The sequence below is a fragment of the Durio zibethinus genome, chromosome 14 (genome assembly GCF_047325235.1).
Source record: "Durio zibethinus cultivar Kanyao isolate XHJ-2024 chromosome 14, ASM4732523v1, whole genome shotgun sequence".
NCBI classification, from domain to species: domain Eukaryota; kingdom Viridiplantae; phylum Streptophyta; class Magnoliopsida; order Malvales; family Malvaceae; genus Durio; species Durio zibethinus.
The window spans coordinates 4,907,691-4,931,234 of NC_143175.1; the positions used below are offsets into that span (position 1 = coordinate 4,907,691).

The 23,544-nt window shown below is 30.8% G+C and overlaps 1 pseudogene; it reads right to left on the bottom strand.

The window, feature by feature from the left end:
* Window positions 1-5,669: 5,669 nt before the first annotated feature.
* LOC149514988 (uncharacterized) overlaps window positions 5,670-23,544 on the bottom strand; it is a 29,540-nt pseudogene continuing 11,665 nt past the window's right edge.

Here is a 23,544-nt window from a genome sequence, read left to right on the forward strand (position 1 = left end):
GTGACTCTTTATATTCTTGATCCTCAAACAAAATGATTGGGCTTTTCCTGTCGAGTTCTAAAGATACAGGCTTGACCATTTGAGCGGTTGCTTTCATTATCATGCTCCATGTTGTATTACTTCTAGTAAAGGTAATCTTGTCAACATTGGGATGATATGCCAAAAAAATCACAACTTTCAGGCCCAATCTAGTCAGAATATTCAAGACATCTGGAGGAAAACCAACCTTCCTACATACGTCAGCCAGCTCTAAACAGGTGATAGGTACCAACCCGAAAGGCTTTAGTATTACAGCATAATCTGTAAACAAAGCAAGAGCTACTTTTCAAGTGACCATCAACAGTGGATAATTTCATAGAATAATCAATCCAACGACCCCAAGTGGTTCCTTAAGCACATAACTGTTAAATGTCTTAATAGGAAGAGAGATAACAACCTTTTGCTTTGCATTTAAACCTTCAGTAAGGTACATATAGTACTTAAAACATCCAGCAACATCATCAATATCCCAAGTTACTTCATCAAGTAGTTTTTCGTAATTAATTGCTCAAGCTTTGCTAATTCAGATTTTCTCTCTGTTATCTTAGAAACGATGGCCCGTAAATACTTGGCACGAACAATGCCAGAAGCTGAAGCTCATTCCATCCTTGATTAACCGTTGCACCTCATGCTTTAGAGTAGTGTAATTTTTAGTGTAATGGTCAGCAATTCTATAGTGGTAGTCATAATGAGCTGTAGGATCGTACCACTTAGGATGAGGTGGTTTAAGTGGGTCTATATGGCTTAGGGGTAATTAGGTGGCTATTATAGAGCTCTCAATATAACTCCGTATAAGTCATGAGGATTGGATCAAATACAAGTTTTTCTTGAATAGTCCATTGCTCTCGTGAACCACTTTTCAGGCTAATAGGATAAATTTAGGGTCTTGCACGAGTTTGACTGTTAAGGCTGTATATGGAAGCTTGGGGGATAAAAATGGGCTGGTATATGGATGAATTAGGTGGTTGTGAGGGCTAGTTGGTATGGATAAGATGAAGCATTATTCACAGTAGGATAGTATGGAGAGTAATCTGAGGGTAGATAGGGTTGATATCCCCTGAACTATCTGTCAAAACCTACAGCTTGAGCTTTAGTCTCTTTCTTCTTGGGTGTCTTCTTGGTTTTTTCTCTTTTTAGCTTGCCATTCTCAATGATTTCACCTGAGATCACCATATCAGTGAAATTTTTTGTGGCATTCCCTATCATTTCTTCATAATAGAGGGATTTCAAAGTAATGACAAACAATACGGTGGTCTCTTTTTCAGTCAAAGAAGGTTGCACTTGAGAAGCAATATCCCTCCACCATTGAGCATATTCTTTGAATGATTCAGTTGCTTTCTTATTCATATTTTATAAAAAAAGATAATCAAGGGCTAAGTCTATTATATGCTGGTATCGACTAATAAAAGTATAAGCCATATCGCTCCAAGAACCAATACGATTCCTGTCTAACTGGATATACCACCTAGTAGTAGAGCCAGTGAAGCTGTCTTAGAATGCATGTATCAAGAGCTTTTCATTATTGGCATGGGCAGTCATTTTTCGACAATACATAGTAATGTGAATTTTTGGACACTTTGTACCATCATATTTCTTGAACTTCAGCACCTTGAATTTTGAAAGAATAACCACATCAGGAACTAAACAGGGCACAGCAGCATCAACTAAGCTATAAAAATTAACTCCCTCCACTGCTCGCAGCATTTTTTTCTAACATGTTCATCTTCTATTCAGCTTTTGAGGCTTCTAAAGTCCTATTCTCCTTAGGCCTCAACTTTTCTTCTAGATCATTCAAATTAGGGACTAATATTGGTTCTATTGCCTTTTTAGTAAAGACAAGAATTATTCTTGATTTGAAGCTGATGGCATTCTGAGATATGTGTACCCTACAGGATAGGTGAACCGCTGTGGTGGTAAACCTTGTGCAGATTAGGCTTGATGTGGCTCGAAACCAGAAGGGCACAATGGGTCATCCTTTTCCTATTGGCTAGCATTCTTCTCTATTGCCTTCCCCTTGGTTAGCTTGTTCAAAGCCTCTAATATCTTATTCAACTCTTCTTTTAACTTCTCTTGAGCTTTCTCTAATCTCTCGAAATGATTGGAATTTTCTTGTTTCATTTGCCTGGCTCGAGCTCTTGTGTTGTATTGGTGAGTGGAGTTGGTTGATGGAGCTATCCTTGAACCTTTAGCACCACAATTATGATTAAAAATGCTATGCTATGCTTTATGTATGATGCTTTGATGCACGAATGAAATGTACATTTTCTTGAATGAAATCTAATATGAAATAGATGCAAATGATTGTGTTAAAACATGATCATGAAAGTAATGCAGATGCATACAATTAGACAAACAACATAGTTAGTTTCATGGATGAAATGAAAGTGATGCTGATGTATAATGTTACATATGATAATGAAAATGATGCACAAAGTTAAACAATCAAAATGATTAGATAAACACCCTTTTTATGTCTTAATTTCAGGATATATCTATCATTGGGTAGAAAGGGCTCCATCCTAGGGTTAAACACTCTTAAGGTTCACTATATGTGGTTTAAGGTCAAAGTCTAAAGGTTTCCAAATTGTTCTTTACATCTTTGTCCATCACAAACTAGTAGCACCCTAATCCTCACCCATTACAAGCTACAAGCGAAAAATGTTCAATTTGAGTGGGAGTATTTTGTTAGCCACTGCGGAGGCATTAGACCTCACGAAAGCAATAGGTACTTTACTCCCTCATAGAGGGATGGAGCTCGGGTATAGAGCTCATGTTATGCACATGCACATGAATGACATAATTAACAAAGTAAATAAACATGAATGAATAATAACACATATATACAAAAAGGTTCAATTTTATTAAGCTTTTGGATAACATAAATTATTTATTGGCCTGACTCTCAAAGTCTCCAGTGGAGTCACCAAGCTGTCATAACATCTAGATCCGGCGATCTATCGCTAGACATTGACTTAATGGAGTTGCCACCAATTTTTTTTATCTAGGTACGATTGGCCACCAAAGGAATTTGTCCTTCTAGGGAACACCTAAGTTTAAAGGTCCCTAAAAGAATAGGTTCAGGTCAACTAACCAGAACAGAGTTTGAGAGTTCGATTACGTGTGAGGAAGGTTATAGCACCCTCACAATGCCCATCAAAAGATGGTACCAGCATAATTTTGTGTTATCCAATAAGCCTTAAAATTTTACCAAGTAATTAACTATTAGAAATTATTCTCAATTGACTTTAATACTTTTAGCAAAAAATTTAGAAAATTTTCTCACCTTAGGAGTATGCAAGAAAACTACTGTTCCACTTGCAGAGGCTCCATTGTCGAATTATTTAACATTAAAAAAAATAAAAAAGAAGAAAAGAATGATTGTTTTTGTGCAGGGAAAATTGATACTTTCAACTTTTCTCAAAAAATATTCTTTTGAAACTTTAATTTCGAAGAAAATTGATACTTTCAACTTTTCCTCAAAAATCCTTTTTTAAAAGTTTATTTTTAAGGAAAATTGAAACTTTCAACTTTTTCCCAAAAATATTTTTTTTGGAAACTTTAATTTCGAGGGAAATTGATACTTTTAACTTTCCCTTAAAATTTGTTTTTTAAAAATTTATTTTTAAGGAAAATTGATACTTTCAACTTTTCCTCAAAAATATTTTTTTTGGAAACCTTAATTTCGAGAAAAATTGATACTTTCAACTTTTCCTCAAAAAACATTTTTTGAAAATTTATTTTTAAGGAAAATTGATACTTTCAACTTTTCCTCAAAAATATTTTTTGGAAAACTTTAATTTCGAGGAAAATTGATACTTTCAACTTCTCCTAAAAAATCTTTTTTAAATTCTTTTTGTCTTCAAGGATCATTTAAAAGATGTCCGACAAATCAAAATTACCTGTGAAACAGTTTAAACTTACTTGGTGTCCAACACGAGAACAAATGAACAGCTTCCTGCATCACATTTGCTTATGAGATGGTGATGGATTTAGGTGCATCGATTCTTGGCCCTTTGCTTCCTTTTGGCTTGTTACATTGCTTGGTTTTCCTTCTTTCACTTTCTAGCTAGCGCTTTGCCACACAGCTTCTACCAGTACTTGATAGAGGACTGGTTACGTAAACACCAAGACCGAGGAACATCTAATCAGGAAGCTAAAAAATATCCTCTCTTGTCCGAGGCAAGAAAAAAAGACGACGATAGTAACAAAGGCAGGAAAGCTATCCTAATCAAACTAGCCGGTAACAGGATCGGAATACATATATAATGTTCCAATAAAGTCACCCATCTCCTTCTCAACAGCAAACCTGGTCACTTCAACCACTAGGCGAGGCGTAGCATAGGCGATCTTTTTGCAACCTTCCCATACTGTTATTGTTGCTTTATTGCAAATAAGAAGAAATCGTAGTGTAGTGCTATCCACCTCAAATAATATTATGCCAAAGCAACCTGTAAAATAAATAAATAAATAAATAATAATAACCAACTCGACAATGCGCTGCTTGGATACATCAAAGGGAAGTGAATTTTTTCATGTCATCGTGCGAGGTAGACGAACAAGCTTTTGGGTCTAGTATTATGCTCCACTGGTCTCTATTGGATAAATATAGCTACAGAGTCTCAAGACTTCATCTAAAATTCTCTAACTGATTTTGTGTGCTTTTTTTTATTTTTGTTTCTTTCTCTGATTTTTATGTGTTTCTCCGGTTGTGAGGGTGGTCGGCACTATATCGTTAACTGAGTCAATACCAACCTGAGGCATTGCCATGGTTGTGATTGTACCCATCTATGAAGCATTGTTCATAGGCTGTCGGTCGCTTTGAGATGGCTCAGCTTGGGATTTACAAGGAGGATCAGAATTCACTTGTTGATTCTGCTGAAACATCTTTTGAACGGTATGTTTGTTTTGATTAACCTACTTTTGGTGTGGTTGTGATTATAGCTGCAAATGTTGGTTGTTTGAACAAATAGCTGCTGGCAGCACGGTTTGATGCACAGCTGATAGTGTATGACCGAAAGGCACTGTGGAAACTTGACATTGAGAACTATTATCAGAATGGAAAGCCATCTGCTGGAGTTGCTTTGAAGAATGCGATGCTGTCCCAGAAAATAGCTTCTGTCGAGGCTTCTATCAAGTGCACCATCTGCTCTCCTTTTTCATCGGCTTGGTTGCCAGGGGCCATTCTAAAGCCATTCAGATGAGTAAGTTCAACAGAAAGGTTCTGATGCACCGGCCTGTTCGCTCTTCCCACCCCCTTTAAAAGTTTAGCTTGTTGTCGACTGTGTTTGTTGCCTTGTTGCTGATCGGTTCCATCAATAATAAATCGTGGTTCTTCGAACTGTGCATCTGCTTCTCCAAAGTCCCATATCCATCAACACATGGACAAAACACGATTAGTCTAAACTCTACTGTATAGGTAGAAGCACCATCCCCGGGAAAGATAAAGCCACGCTAATAGTCTGGAAAAAGTGGATGAGTCTCCGATCTACGAATTGATAAAAGCTAAAAACTCAACCTAGCTTAAAAAAACTATGTCGCCAATCGTAGATCTAACGGCTATGTCTGGATCTAACTCCATCTTCTCATCGGTCTTGAATTCTGTCTCTCAACAAGGAAGAAAGGCATCTAGCTTAATCTGTAGGAAAATCTGAACCAAAAGGCTGCTGCTTCCGATCCACAATCTCAAACTGGGGCGAATGAAGAAAGCTACCTTCATAAAGCATAAAGAAAGACAGCTGGATTAAGTTCCACAGCAAGGCTCGATTCGTCACATTCGATTGCCGAAATGACTGTGATCTCTTTTTTTTTTGCCCCCTCTCTTATTCATATTCCTCTTCTATCTTTTCTCCTCCTATCCGGATTCCTCCTCTATTTTTTTTCTATTTTTTCCCCTCTGATTTATAAAACCATGCTGTTTTTTTATAAAGTTTCAGTTCAATTCCACTTAATCATCAAATGCTAAAGATTAGCATCTAATTATCCTTTCTGAACATCATCAAACTTAATCTCAATCTTCTTTTTTTTTTTTTTTTAAATAATCAGATAGTGAAGATAGAAAAAGAAAATAAACCATAAGTAGACCATAAGATAAAAATTAAAAAATGATAAATATGAAATAAAAATCTGAAATAAAAAAATTTACAATCGAACTTTGACCGGTTTTAATTGATAAAAGGCCCTGGACAAAATAGGGGGTCTACATCAAACCTTTTAGATCTAGAATTTCATTTTCAATGGGTTTTTTTTTTTGTTTTTGAAAATTTTTTGTTTGCTATTGGTTCTTTTGTCAATGAGGACTGTGATTATTATTATTTTTGTTTTGACAATATTCCCTTTCTCGTTTTCTCTATTTTTCTTTTACAGAGATTAGCTATATTTATAGAGCTTCAGGGAATAGAGCTTTATTCAAATCCCAAATCTCTTGGGATCCATGTGTGGAAAATTTTGGATCTTGTCCAGTGACTTTTGGTCACTAGATTTCATGTTGCCAAGTTAAGCAATGTCAGGGAGAAAAAAAGAACGACCTAGCAGCTTGATTTCAACTACCAAAATTGAAAAAGATTTTTTTTTGACTTTTTTTCTTCCTTTTTTTTAAAGATTGATTACTTAATTAATAATAATAATAATAATAACATAAGCACAATTATATTTAAGTTAAAAAAGGATAAAATTGGTGTCTATAGTTGTCCCTCTTTATTTTTTTTTTAGAATCAAGAATAAAACAAAGACAAAAAGACACCGATTTTGTTCGAACAAACACTTGCAAAAACAAAGCATTGAACATAAAGTTTTTTTCTAAATTTTTTGTAAGAAAATTTGAAAGACTCCTTTAAACTTAGGCTATGAAACTTTAAATTCAAAAGGTTCTTCTGACCAGAGGCAACAAACTTTAAATGGCTCTTTTAACTAAGGACAACAAACATTAAATGTTAAAAGGCTCTTTTGACTAGAAGCAACAAACTTTAAATTTAAAAGGCTCAATTCACTAGAGGTAATAAATTTTAAATGGCTATTTTAACTAAAGGCAATAAACTTTAAATGTTAAAAGGCTCTTTTGACCAAAGGCAAAAAACTTTAAATGTTAAAATATTTTGCCTGAAGGTTTTACAAATCTTGAAACTAAAACAGATTTAGCTTGGAAGATTTACGAATTCTACCCAGAAGACTTAAGATTACGCTCGAAAGTCTTAAAGATTATACCTAGAGGTCTTACAAATCTTGAAACTAAAATAAATTTAGCTTAAAAGACCTACAAATCCTGCCTAGAAGACTTATAGATTATGTCTGAAAGTCTTAAAAATTATGCCAAAAAGTCTTATAAATCTTGAAACTAAAACAAATTGGCTTAAAAGACTTAAGAATCTTGCCCGGAGGACTTAGAGATTATGCTTGGAGGTTTTATAAATCTCAACATCTTTAATTGCTCATCATATCAAAGGTATTGAAACTTTGAGAATTAAAATATTTTGCTCAAAGTCTTACAGAATGTCTTAGGTGCTAGCCTAACTAGGATTAAAATCTCATCTTGCATCATATCTCAACTTTCTCACTCATTTTTCCACAACCCTTCCACCTTTTGCAGATTCATTTTCTTTTAACTCTTCAAACTTTTTTTTTGACATTTTGGTCTTTTGTCAAACTATTTTTTTCTTTTTCTCATCTTTTCATGATAAACTTCCCTTTTCTCTTTTTGCCTTTTTTTTTTTATTTTTTGCTATTTCTTTTTCTTTTTTTTTCTTTTTTTATTTTTTCTAATATTTACAAAGTTGGTAAAAACAAACATGATACAAATGTCTATTTTTATCAAATGATGTGAATGTGAATGTCTATGCGAATGCTTGATGCAGATATATATATGACTTTTTCACAAAATAAATGCCAATATTCTTTTTATGTAAATGCCCTTACAAATACTTTTTCTATGATATAGAAGCCACGATACAGATGCTAATGTCTTTCTTGTGATGCAAATGTGAATGTCTTGTTATGATGTAGATAATACGAATGTGAATATTTTTCTCATAATGCACATGCAAGTGATGTAAATGCGAATGTCCCTTTCATGATGCACAGGCAAATGAGGCAACTGTGAATGTCTCTTTTTTGTTTTTCATTTGCTGGTTAAATGTTGTTCTCATGATACAAATGATGCAAATGCAAAAACTTTTTTTTTTGAAAGATCTCTATTCAAGTTTTCAATGTTTATTTTTTTACAAAAACTGATCTTAGTTTTTTGTATAAAATGCTCAAATAATCTCTGAAATTTTTAAAAATGATCACAAAATTAGCCCACATAAAGTATCTTTGCAATCAATGATAAAATTTAAAACTCATGATATCCGAATCTCTTAAAAATTGATGATTACTATTTGAAATGTTTGTGGATGGGGTTAATTGACAATTCAATTCTTTTCATTGGTGGGCATATCTTATGGAAAAATTGACAAGGATTATAAAGATTTCTCTTGGGCTCACAGAAGTGATAATTTTCTAAAACACTTTTCTTTTATTGAAAATGTGATACTTCAATGCGTGTCAAAACTAGCCATTACTTTTCAAACAAGATTTGGGAAGAAAAAAATGTTGGTTTTCTTTTATTTTAACTGTTCAATGAAACACAAAGTCTTTAATGGGTACTGACCCTTCAAAAGGTTCTGCATCGAATTTTTTTATCTGGATAGAACCTTAGAGCTCTAAAATTCTTTTGGGACCTCAAGAAAGACTTTAGCTCTAAACTGCCCTTTTGGGCTTTTCACTTTAAAACTATATTTTCTAATATTGAAGAACTTGGTAACATCTTGCTAAATTAATAACAAGTATATACAAATATTCAAGGACATAGCTCTTTAATCCAAGTAGCCACATTTGATCAAAATAGACTTTTCAAGGTATATAATGTAGGTCGAGATTTGGGGTTCCAAAAGAATGGATAAATAGGCTCAAAATATGTTATTCAGGGTAATTAGACTAAGGATCATGAGGAGCATTCTCTAGCTTTCTTTCTTTGCTTTCTCTTTTTTTTTAAAAACATCTGGCTTTAGCTTTAGCAACTTTATTTGCTTTTTTTGCCTCAAATTTTCATTTTCGAGGTTCATGTCTCTTTTTCTATTTTTGGATTCTAACTGAAGCTTTAGATTCTTATCCCCAACATGCATGTTTTTCTCTCTCTGCTTTTTCTTCGAAACACCTAACTTCATCTTTAGCTATTTATTTTCTTGAACTCATGGGATTCTAATTAAAGCCTGCCTTATTCATTTTTTTACCTTGGACTCTCATCTTCGAAGTGCATGTTAGATGCTTTCATTTTCTTTGAAGTTGGTTTCTTGAATGTATCCTTATTTTGCCCCCAATATAAAAGGTGATAATTGGTTTGGGTTTATTTTGGAATAAGAAATTTAATAGGCTCAAATGGGTAGCAAGTGGATAATTTTTCTATATGAAAAGGATAGATAAAGATGGCCATTTATCATTTCAAACATGATCACTTGGTTAGAAGAGCAAATTATTGAAAAATGAAATAAAAGGCATCTTTTTGTTCCCAAGATGGTAAAAATCAAGTTGTATAGGATTGATCACATAGTTGAAAAAAGCTTTTTTGGCTCCAAATTGTTTGGCATTTTCTTGGTGAAAGGAAGAGAAAAGGTATAAAAGTATGAAATAAATTGTCTTAGGCAAAAATGGATTTTTTTTCTTTTAATTAATGTGCCTTAAGACATGAAATAAGAGTTACTTAAGACAAAAAGTTTAGGCATTTTTGTGTTCATAGCAAAATTTTGACACACATTGAATTACTAATTGAAAATTTGAAAGAACATCTTACCTAAATTTTGAAATTCAAAACAAAGTTTTAAAATTGACCTCTTCCGTTCCTTACCCAAGAAAAGGTCATCACCCATTTATGTTAAGAATAAATTCAAACTCACATTCCTTGAAAGGCTATAGTAAACAAGTTAAATCATTTGAGTGATCAGGGATATGAAAGTATTAGGAAAGGTGTGAAGGTATATGATAAGCTTTTTTATAATAGTAATTGCTATTTTTTTAAAGAATTTTTTCATCTTTTATTGAAAAAAAAAAAAACTTATTTTTCTCTTTTTTTTTTGGTTTTTTTTTATGATTTTGAAATTTAGTTATGTGGGACTTTTATTCAAACAAATGTCTAAAGAGAAAATTTCATAGAAAAATCTAAAGCATTCAATTCTTCCAAAATAAGTTAGATAACTTCTAGGGACACCATGCATATGTCATACATAACTGGTAAAAAGATTCAAAAGAAAATCATCCTATCTTGATCTTTCAACATTCGAAACCTTCTTTCACATTTTAACTCCTCATATTTCACAATTGGATAGAGTCAACTTCCATTGTTTTATTACTGGAATCAGAATACCACTTTTAATAAGATCTTCAACCTTTTCCTTTAGCTGTTTGTATTTTTTAGTTAAGTGATTGATTGCTCCCATATGATAATCACACTTGCCATTAGGATCATAACTCTTTATCGATGGATTTGGTGTTATTTTTGAAGGCATAGAAGTGAGAAACTGGCCTTTTATTAGTAAAGGCAAAATATGAAAAATAAGGATTGGTAGTTTCTTCGAAACACCTAACTTCATCTTTAGTAATAATAAATATGTTATTAATGCAATTAAGGCAAGTTCTACCAAGTGGGAAGTCCTAATACAAACCTATGATGCTAATAACTGACTAAGTATAGAGCCAAGAAACCAACCCAAAAGATAATGCAATGTCCCAACAAAATCAAGACAATCAAAGAGCTGAGAACATAAAAAAAGCATAGCAGCAAAACCCAAGTGGGAACCCCCTATAAAAGAAACCACAACATTATGCTAGAGTAAAATAAGAAAAAAAGAATTGAATAATATTTTCATTCGACTTCCAACGTTTATTGATCAAAATGATCAGAAACATTACTAGCTACTGTCATAATCTACCGTTCCTCCTATTCCTGTTCTATAATTTTATTGATAATTACTCATTTTCATCTGCAATTGGGGCTATTTACATTTTTTTTTCATAGACTTGATGAGAAGAAATTTGTTTTTTCATCCAAAAACATTTAAATTTCAATAAAAATTAACAAAATAAAGCCCCCAAAAAACAGAAAACAAAGCATAGATTTACAGCAATTCAGTAAAAAATCAACCTCAATCAAAGATCAAGAAGAATTTATTGAAAGCAGGTAATAACAAAAAAACGTAAAATTACCTTTTTCTTTGTTTAAGTTTCTGCAAATTTATGTTGTATAGGACTTAAGAAGAACTGAAGCTTTGAGAGATTTTACTTCAAACTCTAAAATTTCAAAAACCCATCCATGAGCACTCCATGGGCGTGGGTTTGGGGCTGTGGTGGTTGGATTAGACAAGAAATCAAACGAGCCGTGGCTGGTTTGAGTCGAGACAGAGTCAGATTTTGAAGGGTGCAGAGGGGGGTGGTTCATTCGCATTTCTAATTGCAAGAAAAATTTGGATGTAGTGAGGAGTTTGGTGGGGGTTAGGCTCGGTCAATGCGTAACCAATAAAAAATCAGAGGGAGAAATACTGGGTTAAAATTGAGAAGTTTTGACAATTTATTTTCATTTAGATTGAGAAATTTAAGATTAAAAGTTTTAATGGAAATTTAGAAAGAATATTATTTTATAATTTTGATGAAAAAATATTAAATGATTAAGCTTTGATTTTATTAGGATTTTATTACTCGTTTTATTGTTTTGATATTTGTAACTTGTTAAATTTTTAAATGTCAATATTTTACTATAATATATCAAAAAATTGTAAGTAATTTTTTTATATAAATAAAAACTTAGATTTTCATTAACTACTTTAAAAGTCATATAAAATAATTTTTATGATTACAATTATAATTATCATATGTCATAATAAAATATGTAAATTTTAAAAAAAATTTATGATTTTGATAATATCTTATATGTTTGCAACTGTGATAAATGTGATGTAATAAAAAAAATGTCTACGATAATAATTTAAATCCATAGATTAACTATTGATAGCGTGAAAAAAGAAAAACTCATTCGAGTACCATTATATAAAAATGCAGATATCATCTGTAGTAATTACAGGAGGACAAGGAACACAAATATTAAACTTAGTATGGATCTACTTTCTACTCCAGTTAAAGTTTTTATGTTTCTTCTTCCTTTTTAGATTTTTCAATTTATTCTTATCAATAGATTATAGGCACTCATCATCAGGCTTGTTATTAACATCATAGTCATCATCTTTATCATCAACAACATTATTATTACCATAAAATTCAATAATAAATTTGAAAAATTGGTATGATCACAATTAGAATTGATAATTTCAAACATGATACGGTAACATCACACTAAAATAACAACAACATTATTATTACCAAAAAATTCAATAATAAATTTGAAAAATTGGTGTGATCACAATTAGAATTGGTAATTTCAAACATGATACGGTAATACCACACTAAAATAACACGGAAAAAATCATACATGTTTTAAAAAAAAAAAGTGTTTTGTGTTTATTTGTAATGATACAAATTTTGATGCAACATGATTTATGTTTTATATGTGTTGACAAGTTTAAACATGTGACATAATATGAATAACACGTTTAATTTAATTTTGTTATATGAGTACACGTTTAGCATGTTTAATATGTTTAATTAACACGTTTAGCACATTTTTTATATTTATTTTAATTTAATATAAACATAAAAAGATTCTTTACATTTTTAATCTTTTAATTATTATATTTAATTAGCTATTTAATATTATATAAAAATTATTTTAAACATTTAATTATGATACTCATTTAATAATTATTATAAAATTATTTTTATATTAGTAATATAAATACATTATAAATATTAATATTAGTCTTATGCATTATTATTTTATTTTTTAATCTTTAATAGTTTATCATTTTGAAATTGATACTAAAAATTAATATAGTTATGTAAAATATATTAAAATTTAAATATATAAATATTAAATACTTATTAAATGGGTATTAAACTTTTTTTAATATGTAAGTACTTTTTTATATTGCTAATATACTAAGTTTATTAAGTTGTAAATAATGAATAGTATATAGTTATTCATTATTTTAGTCATGTTTTTGTATATATTAATGTTAAACGTGTTTTTTCGTATGTATTTGTGTTTATTCATGTATACCCTTATTATTCGTGTTTATTTGTGTTGTGTCGTGTTCATCTATCGCATGTAATACGTATAATAAATGTGTCATGTTTGTGTTTAAAATTTGAATACGTTTTATAATTCGTGTCATATTTATATTTTAATAATTCATATCATTACACATATCAAATACGACATGAGACATAATATAAAAACACAAATTGACAAATCTAATCACAATTTTCCATCCACAGAAACCATCTTAACACTTCTATTGTTATCCATACCGTTATCGTTGCAAAGCTTGCCTAACATTTGTTTTATCAAGGGCTTAACATTGCACGCATACAGATTAACCAATAAATATTACTTTGATATAGGATTACATTAGTATCCTCTGAAGATTAATCAATATTTAAAGATTTTTTACAGTCTTTAAGAAGAAGAGGACTAATCTACATGTTTTGCGAATTCTTCGATCAATGATTAAAATTGGAGAAATAAAGATAAATACGAATCCAAGTGAATTTCAAAAACAATCTAAAAGAACGATTGGACTAATCAACTATAGGCAGCTCAATTTGAGGACTCTCATCGAACCTTATCATTATCGTGCAAAGTGTTCTTATGAATAGGAATGTTGGAAATTTTTTTATCTAAAAGTTAATAAATGAATGTAAAAATCTTGAAAATTTGAAAAAAAAAAACTCTCAATAAATAGTTATTTTATTAGAAAATAATATATAACAAGTTTAGATTTTGTTAAAATTTTATTGGTCAATGAATTATTTGAAAATTAAGTTTATTTAATTGATAGATAAACTTAATTGGTAAGAGATTTTAGTAAATAAAATTTTTTGATAATAAAGTAATTGACTCTATTATGTTTTAAGCATTAGAAATATTTTAAGAAAGATGTAATTTTTATCTGATCTATAAGTGAGAGATGTACTTTTTTGTGAAAGATTAATGAGGTTATGTGTATGTGAGAAAGAGTTAGGGGAAATGTTATGGTTAGTAGGGATAAACAATAATCCACATGTGTTTAAACATTAACGAGTAAGCATTAAGACTAAGTAATTTGTTTCAAGGTTTGGAATGTTTCTTTATGGTGTTTTATAGATTTTGTAATTTTTATATTTATAATGAAATTTTCTTTATGTGGATGTTGGCAATGAGTATTGTCATAACGGCTAGATCCGGTGATCTATCGCTAGACATTGACTTAAGGGAGTCGCCACCAATCTTTTTTATCTATGTGCGATTGGCCACCTTAGAAATATGTTCTTTCAGGAAACACCTAAGTTTAAGGGTCCCTAAAAGAATAGGTTCAGGTCTACAAACCAGAACAGGGTTCGGGAGTTCGGTTACGTGTGAGGAAGGTTATAGCACCCTCACAACGCTCATCAAAAGATGGTACCAGCTTAAATTTGTGTTATCCAAAAAGCCTTAAAATTTTACCAAGTAGTTAATTGTTGGAAATTATTCTCAATTGACTCTAATACTTTTAGTAGAAAATTAAAAAAATCCTATCACCTCAAGAGTATGCAAGAAAAACTACTGTTTCACTTGCAGAGGCTCCGTCGTCGGATTAATTAAAGAAAAATCAAAATCAAAATCAAAATAGAAAGGAAGGAAAGAATGATTGTTCTCGTGTAGGGAAAATTGATACTTTCAACTTTTCCCCAAAAATATTTTTTGGTAATTTATTTTTAAGGAAAATTGATACTTTCAACTTTTCCTCAAAAATACTTTTTTTTGAAATTTTGATTTTCAAGGAAAATTGATACCTTCAACTTTTTCTCAAAAACCCTTTTTTTGAAAATTTATTTTTAAGGAAAATTGATACTTTCAACTTTTCCCTAAAAATAATTTTTTGGAAATTTTGATTTTCAAGGAAAATTGATACTTTCAACTTTTCCTCAAAAATCCTTTTTTGAAAATTTATTTTTAAGGAAAATTGATATTTTCAACTTTTCCTCAAAAATATTTTTTTGGAAATTTATTTTCAAGGAAAATTGATATTTTCAACTTTTCCTCAAAAATCCCTTTTTGAAAATTTATTTCTAAGGAAAATTGATACTTTCAACTTTTCCCTAAAAATATTTTTTTGGAAATTTTGATTTTCAAGGAAAATTGATACTTTCAAATTTTCCCTAAAAATATTTTTTTTGGAAATTTTGATTTTTGTTTAAAGAAAATAGAATAATAAAAAAATAAATAAAAATAAAAAATAAAGAAAAGTAAAACAAAAATAAAAATAAAATAAAGATAAAAAGAATATTAAATAAACCTAATCTAATAAATAAAAAATAAAATAAACAAATAAACAAATAAATGAAAATAAAAAAATTCAAAAAAAAAAAACCTGGAGCGGCTCGGATTGCGGCTCGACTCGACTCGGCTCAAGGAAGAGAAAACGGCTCGGGGGCGGCTTGAGAAGCTCGGCTCGGCTCGGCTTGGCTCGGAGGGGGGCGACACGCGCGGGTCAGAAAGCGGGTCGACGTTCGGGTCGGGTCAGATCTCGACAAAACGCACGGATTCTCTGGGTTACTTAAGGCCAAAACGACGTCGTTTTGAGAGGGTATAAAAGGCACTTCCCTCTATTTTTTGATAGAATGCTCCTCCCCTCTCTCTCTCTTCTTCTTTTTTTCCTCTCCCTTCTCTCTAAAAACTGAAGAACACCAGTGAAATTTTCGCCGGATTCTGGAAAATGTCATCGGAATCTAGAAATTTCACCGGAGGTTCGTCGGAAGTTGGCCGAAAGATCATCGGTTTCTGGGATTCTTCGTCGGAAACTGGGCAGGTCGTCGAAAACTTCAAGGTTGGCCGAAATTTTCGCCGAAAAATTCAAACTTCGTCGGAAAATGCAACCGGAATATGGAATTTTCCAGAAATTCCCAGAAAAAAAATTTCAAAAAATTCCCAAAAATTTTTTGATGATTCCTAGAACTTTCCTAAACCTTTTCTTAGCCTTCTATACTCTTCTCTACGCCTTTTCCTCTCAAATCAGTAGCTTTGGCTCACTGTTTTCTTCTCTGTGTAGCAATCTGTTCCAGGGGTCCTTTATATAGGGATTGATCAGGAGTTTCTGATCAATCCCAATTCTTTTTTGGACGGGGATTCAATCTTTGAATCCAATTTGGACTCTTCTGATTGAATCCCCATTCCCAATAGGATTCTTCAACTTCAATCTCAACCTTCCAAAATAAAAATCAAATAAATATAAAAAAAATAATAGATAATTAGAACAGATAAATAAAAAAAAGATATATTATAGGATAAATAAAAAATAACAGATATATAATTAGATAAATAAAAATATAAAAATAAATAAAATATAAAATAATAATAATAATAATAAATAAATTATAATATAATAATAAATATATAACTATATAAATAAAATACATATAAATATTAACAAAAAATAAATAAAGAAATAAATAAAGATATACATATATTAATACATAATAATAATAATAAATAATAAAATACATAAAATACAAAAAAAAAGAAAAAATAATAATAATACAGAATAAAAATTGAATTGGGCCTTACCCATTTGGGCCAGGCCCAATTGATCTGAACCTGGACTCAGTTGGGTGTCTACAAGTATTGAACCACTTTAAATATTACATTTTGTGTATAATTTATTTTATATTGATTTCGTTGTAGAATACATTTCTATTTGAAAATCGCAACAATACATTTATTTAATTTTAATTATAAATATTTAAAATATTAAAATATTGATATAAAATCACAATTAAATTGAAAGAGATTAGTTTTAACTTTTAAAAAGAAAGGCTTGTTAGGCCCATCTTATTAACAAAACACCTTTGCAAATAAATAGAAAGAGAAGATATAAGAAAGACAAACATATTCTATCAAGAAAAAAAAAAAAAAAAAAGAAAGACAAACATATAGGGACACATACACACACATGAATCTTATAATACCCGCAGAAATTTTTTTTTTTTTTTGAAATACTACCCACTTAGAATATTAAGCATAAAGAATTTAAAAATGTGAGGTAAAAATGATTAACTACAATAAACAATCTAAACTTATAAAATGTAAATAGTTGAATTAGTATTAAAGATTGGAAAAGTTATGAAAATTTTAAATAAAATAATAAAATTACGACATATTAAAAAGGATATATTAATAATAGTAATTTAACTTTTCCAAAAAATTAGGATTTGAGTTCTACATTTTAAATTTGTGTGGTTATCACTAAAATTTCAATTCAACTTAAAAATCTTTTATATCTATTTTATTCTCTCCTAAATAATTATACCTCTACTATACCTAATTTTTAATGTATTCAAGTAATATACGACAATTAAAATTGCAGCTTTTTCTATTTTCTCTTCTTCTGAAATTATTTAAGTAGTTAATAAATTTGTTTCTGACTTTTCATTATGGATTTATAATAATAGACAACAGAATTAATGTCATGAAATAATGGACAATTGGGCATGTAAATTAAATTTGCAATTTTTAAGAAGGGAGTATGCAATATAATATGGAACTTGATTAGTTATATATATACATGCATATAAATATATATATATATATAAATATAAATATATATATATATATATGTACCTATCTTGTAGAACCATGCCTCCGAAATTCGCAACTTCTTTTAAAGCAACCCTCCATCTTTGTACCTTGTCCATTTCGGATTTGAAACACTCTTCATTTTTGGCAAACGCTTCTGCATAACTCCCTGTCTGCTTTTTGACTTGAGTTGGATCGACATCATAGAAAACAGGTAAAACAATGTGTTGAGAGGATTTCTTATGTTCTAGTATCTTCACAAGTTCGTTAAGACACCATGTTGATGCAGCATAATTCTTTGAAAATACAATAATAGAAAATTTTGATTCATTTAGAATTGTCATTTCAATTTCATCCTTAATATTTTTTTCTCTCTCGATCTCTTCATTATCTCTAAATGTGTGAATTCCTGCTTGTACCAATGCCGTGTAAAGGTGATCTGTGAAGTTTTTATGCATATCTATACCTCTGAAACTCAAAAATACATGATAAGTACATCGAGAAATTGAGGTGGAGGCTTCATGAATCATCGAAACAGCCAGGAAAAAAATCCTGCAAGAGAATCAAGATTAATTGGTACTTGGAATAAAAGTATAACAACTTAACTGTATGTTATCAAAGAGATGAATGTAATAAGAAAAATGAAGTCCTACTATATTTATATTAGAAGAAAGTTTTAGCTTATATATATATATATTTTTTGAACTCTTTATTAATATTTGAAGGAAACAAAACTATAAATGACATAAAAAATTTTCGATCTCATACATTTGACTTCGACTTTTGCCTTTTTTTCAATATGCCATTAATCCTAGACAATGACTTTGCTTTTCTTTTTCTTGACATGGACATGACCTAATAATTTTCAAATGTGTGGGATCCAAATACTTTTGCCGTTCTCTTATTCCACACCAATTTATACAAAAAAGAAAATCAAGCAAAGTGGTTCAATCCCTCCACGAATCCACAACTCACAACTGGGAGGACAAAATTGAAATAAATTTATTTTCTTGACGTCCACCTAAATTGAAAGCAAATTTATTTCCAAATAAATTTGTTTCAATTTTCTTCTCCCAGTTGAATGATCGATTGGTTTGAAAGTGGAGGGATTGACCCGCCATAGATTGGACATGTATTTGCTTGATTTTCTTTTTGGTATAAATTGGTGTGGAGTAAGGGACGGGCAAAAGTATTTAATTAATTTGGATCTACTCATTTGCAAAAGATAAGTGATTTTCAGGTCAAGAAAAACAAAAGCAAAGTCATGGTCTGATATTGGAATTTTTTTTTATTTCAAAAGAAATGAAATAAAAAAAAAATCCAATTCCCAATTTCAGACCTAACCTTGTGCATTTTTCAATATTCCAATATGATCCAATTACTCTTGCTTTGAGGCATAAGGGGATTTTAAAAGGGTTTTGCATATCGAATGGATGAATTTTTAGGATGTTTTAATCCTGGATGCTTTACCACACCTTTTAACAATTTTAAAATTTTGATTCTTTAAAAGTTTTCTTTCATTAATTAAGCTTAATACTTTTATCCCTACACATTATTTATGATATTATCATTCACCTTTTTTCGGCTTTTTAAGTTTTCAGTAAATCATGTGAAAAGGTTTGTAACTTTGACCTAATGTTTACTTAAAACAGGTCACTTCTTATAACTTCTTCATGAGTGCAGTAAATTGACCCTAATGTATCTCAGATAGCCCAATCTTGTAAACTTTTATTTTCTTTAATTTATTTTTGTACTTTCAATTTTCATTTCTTTTAATTTTCGTTCATCCATTGCTTCTCTTCTTAATGTCCTCTTGTTTATGGTTGTGATTTAGGTTGAAAAGGAAACTATGTTGAGGATATAAGTGATGAGGTAAAAACCTCTTTTTTTTTTTTTTAATGAAAGCTTCTACATAAACATGTTACAATAGGGAAAGAGGTAAACTTTTTTATTCTTTTATGTTGAAATTCTTGACTAAGAGAATGATACAATTGCTATATATATTAATGTCAAATTTATGATTTTTTTAAGTTAAAAGAAAACATTAGCTATATATATGATATATATTTTTTTAAATGAACAATAAACTACTTTAAATTTGCATTTTTTTCACTAGATAATTATAATACCATTTAAATATTTTCATTTGATTATTCAATTTTTAAATGCTTTGAAAATTTAAAAATATATTTATCCATTTCTTTCAATTTATATAATAGTTTTATATTAATTTAAATAATATATAAGACATCTCTTAAATCACTATTTCTGAAGCAGTTGTAAAATTCATTAGGAATATTAGTAATTATTTTGTTTTTTAATTTAAAATTAAAGATACTCTTTTTCAATTTAAAATCACATAAATCTATTAATTTATTTTTTTTATTTTATCACTTATGATTTGTTAATAATCCCTTATTTTTAATGAAAATCGTAGGTAACTATAATTTTTTCATTAAATTAAGGTTCCGATATACTTTCTAAGATGTTTTTGTATTTACCTTTGCATCAAATTAATCTTTTAAAGATAAATATTTTAATCTACAATTATCAAATCTCTTCTTTTTTACACCTTTTAGTTAAGTTGTAACGTCTTTCTATTGTTTCCTTTAACAATATTAAATTCATATCTATCTATTTTTTGCTCTATGTTGATTTTGAACTTGTGGATATTCTTGCTCAAGTGTTACACAATTGATAAATCATGAATCATAATATTTTTTTATTCTTTTGGGCAAATGAAATTTTTTGAAATTTTTATTTAACATGTTTGTATTATTTCTATTTTAAATGAAAATTGGATTATGCAAATGAAAAAAAAGTATATAGTTATTACTATTACTACTACTATATTTTGAATTATAATTAACATTTACACATTTTCATAACTATCTCACTTTTAACAAATTAACCCAAAACTATTATATGCATTTTATATATACATTATACATGCAAATTAAATAATATTTATTTATGTGTTTATACATATATTTAAATAAATAAAATTAATCTATGCATCCGGGTCACAATTAATTTGCAATAAACTATGCTTTTGGTTGAACTTACCGAAAACTCCATCAGGTCCCTACCCCACTTACAGAACCATCAACTTTGAAGTTTAATACACCAAAAGGAGGGTATTCATTGCAAGGTCTCATTATCGATGAAGAGAAAATATCAATATCATTAGTGTACATGAAAAAAAAATCAGAGATGAAGATAAGACAGAAGGCCATTTTCCTTTACGCCACCAAAGCCAAGCAAGTCTCGATTGAACCAGAAATTTGATTAATCCTATGCATTAATCACTCTTTGACTAAACTCTGCATCCTATACAAGTTTTTTCGGGATTTGAAGAAAGTATAAATAAAAGCCGAAGCAAATAAACTAGAACATTTACTCATCCATAGCAACTGATCAAGAGAGTTGCACTTGTCACCTGGCTTATAATCATATATGAAGTCAATACTAGATTGTAGTACACGTAAATCCGAAAGCAGCGTAAGGCTAATATGATCACCAGCTTCTAGTTCATCGCCCCTAAATTTCCAACTAGTTAACCAATATAAGTGTTGTTGGTTTCCGAAATTCCAATAAAATGTTTAGAATAGGTCCACTTTGTACCTTTGGTCTCGTTCACGATTTCAATTCGTAGTAAGATTTCAAATGTTTCATCATTGTTAGCAACTGTTGCGCCTGAAGCAATAATCACAACAATACAGAAGCAATAGACAACAATCAATAATCAAATGCGCAGGAAAAATAAAGCACACCAAGATTTACGTGGAAAACCCTCCAATGTAGAGGGAAAAACCACGGGCCACCAGAAAAATCTTCACTATCAAATAATAGTTATACAAAGTTCTTCTCTAGCTAAAACTAGAGCTAATCAACAACTAGAGAAACAATTGGAGAAATCTCACCAAATAAGTGACTCAACAAATACACCCTGGATTTGTTCCTAGAGAGCTTCAAACCCGATCTTCACCGTTCAGAATGTATAACTCTGAATCATAAACCTCCTGACAAGGTTCCAACTCAATCGGACCACGGATCGACTTCCGTTTAACCAACTCTCCCTTCTCTTTTTTCTCTCTCTGCTTTTCCTGGCTTTTCTTCTTTTTCTGCTTGGTTGTCGACACACACCTAAAACAACCCCACCTCTTTTTTATTAAGTAGCTAGGGCTCTGTGTAAAATAAAAGATCAAGGCCCATGGCCTTTACTTGGTCCAAAACCACTTACATGGGACTGGACCCCATTTTCCTAACAATCTTCTCCTCCAGTCCCATTAGAAGGAGATTCATCACCATAGCAATTTCATTTGGAACTTACCTTGGCCAGGGAACTCATTCCGGCCAAGTTACTGCAAAGCTCAAGCTTTTCCCTGGGAAGTATCTTAGTCAACATATCTGCCACATTTTTATCAGTATGGACTTTCTTCAATAGCATCTGCTGTTCTTCAATCATTGAACGTAACCAATGATATCTAACATCAATGTGCTTTGTTCTAGCATGGTACATGGTATTCTTACTCAAATCTAAAGCACTCTGGCTATCACAAAATACCACATACTCTTTCTGATTCAACCCTAATTCAAGAAGAAAACGTTTCATCCAAAGCATTTCTTTACATGCTTCAGTTGCTGCAATATACTCAGCCTCTGTAGTTGACAAAGCAACACACTTCTGCAACTTAGACTGCCAAGATACAACTCCTCCTGCAAAAGTGAACAAATACCCTGAAGTAGATTTCCTACCATCAAGATCGCCTGCCATGTCAGCATCAGTAAACCCTTCTAGAACTGGTTGTGAAACTCCATAAGTCAAGCACATTTTTGAGGTACCCCTCAAATATCTAAAAATCCATTTCACTGCTTCCCAGTGAACCTTTCCTGGATTAGAAAGAAATCTGCTCACTACACCAACTGCATGAGCAATGTCAGGCCTTGTACAAACCATAAGATACATTAAAGAACCGACTGCAGAAGAATAAGGAATACTAGACATAGCTAGTTGCTCTTCCTTAGACACTGGACAAGATTTCTTACTTAGATGAAAATGGTTGGCAAGTGAACTGCTAACTGATTTAGCATGTTGCATGTTGAATCTACCAAGCACTCGTTCAACATACTTTTCCTGTGACAACCACAGCTTTCCAGCTCTCCTATCTCGGATAATGTCCATACCAAGAATCTGCTTTGCTGGACCTAAATCCTTCATATCAAAGGACTTAGACAATTGTTCTTTCAACCTGCAAACCATACTAGCATCTTGTCCTACAATCAACATATCATCAACATATAATAATAGGATAATGAAGTTACCATTAGGGAATTGTTTAATATACACACAAGAATCCGCTGCTGTTCTTTTATAACTATGACTCACCATAAAAGAATCAAACTTTTTGTACCACTGTCGCAGAGCTTGTTTCAAGCCATACAAGCTTTTCTTCAATTTGCAAACTAAGTGCTCTTTCCCTTTCACTTCAAAACCCTCAGGCTGATTCATATAAATGTCCTCCTGCAAATCACCATGCAAAAATACAGTTTTAACATCAAGTTGCTCAAGCTCAAGATTCAAAGTAGCTGCCAATCCCAGTACCACTCGAATAGAACTCATTTTTACAACTGGAGCAAAAATTTCATCAAAATCGATGCCTGGTTTCTGAGAAAAACCTTTTACTACCAATCGAGCTTTGTACCTCACTAGTTTGTCACCATCCTTTTTCAACTTGAACACCCATTTATTCTTTAATGGCCTCTTTCCTGTTGGAAGT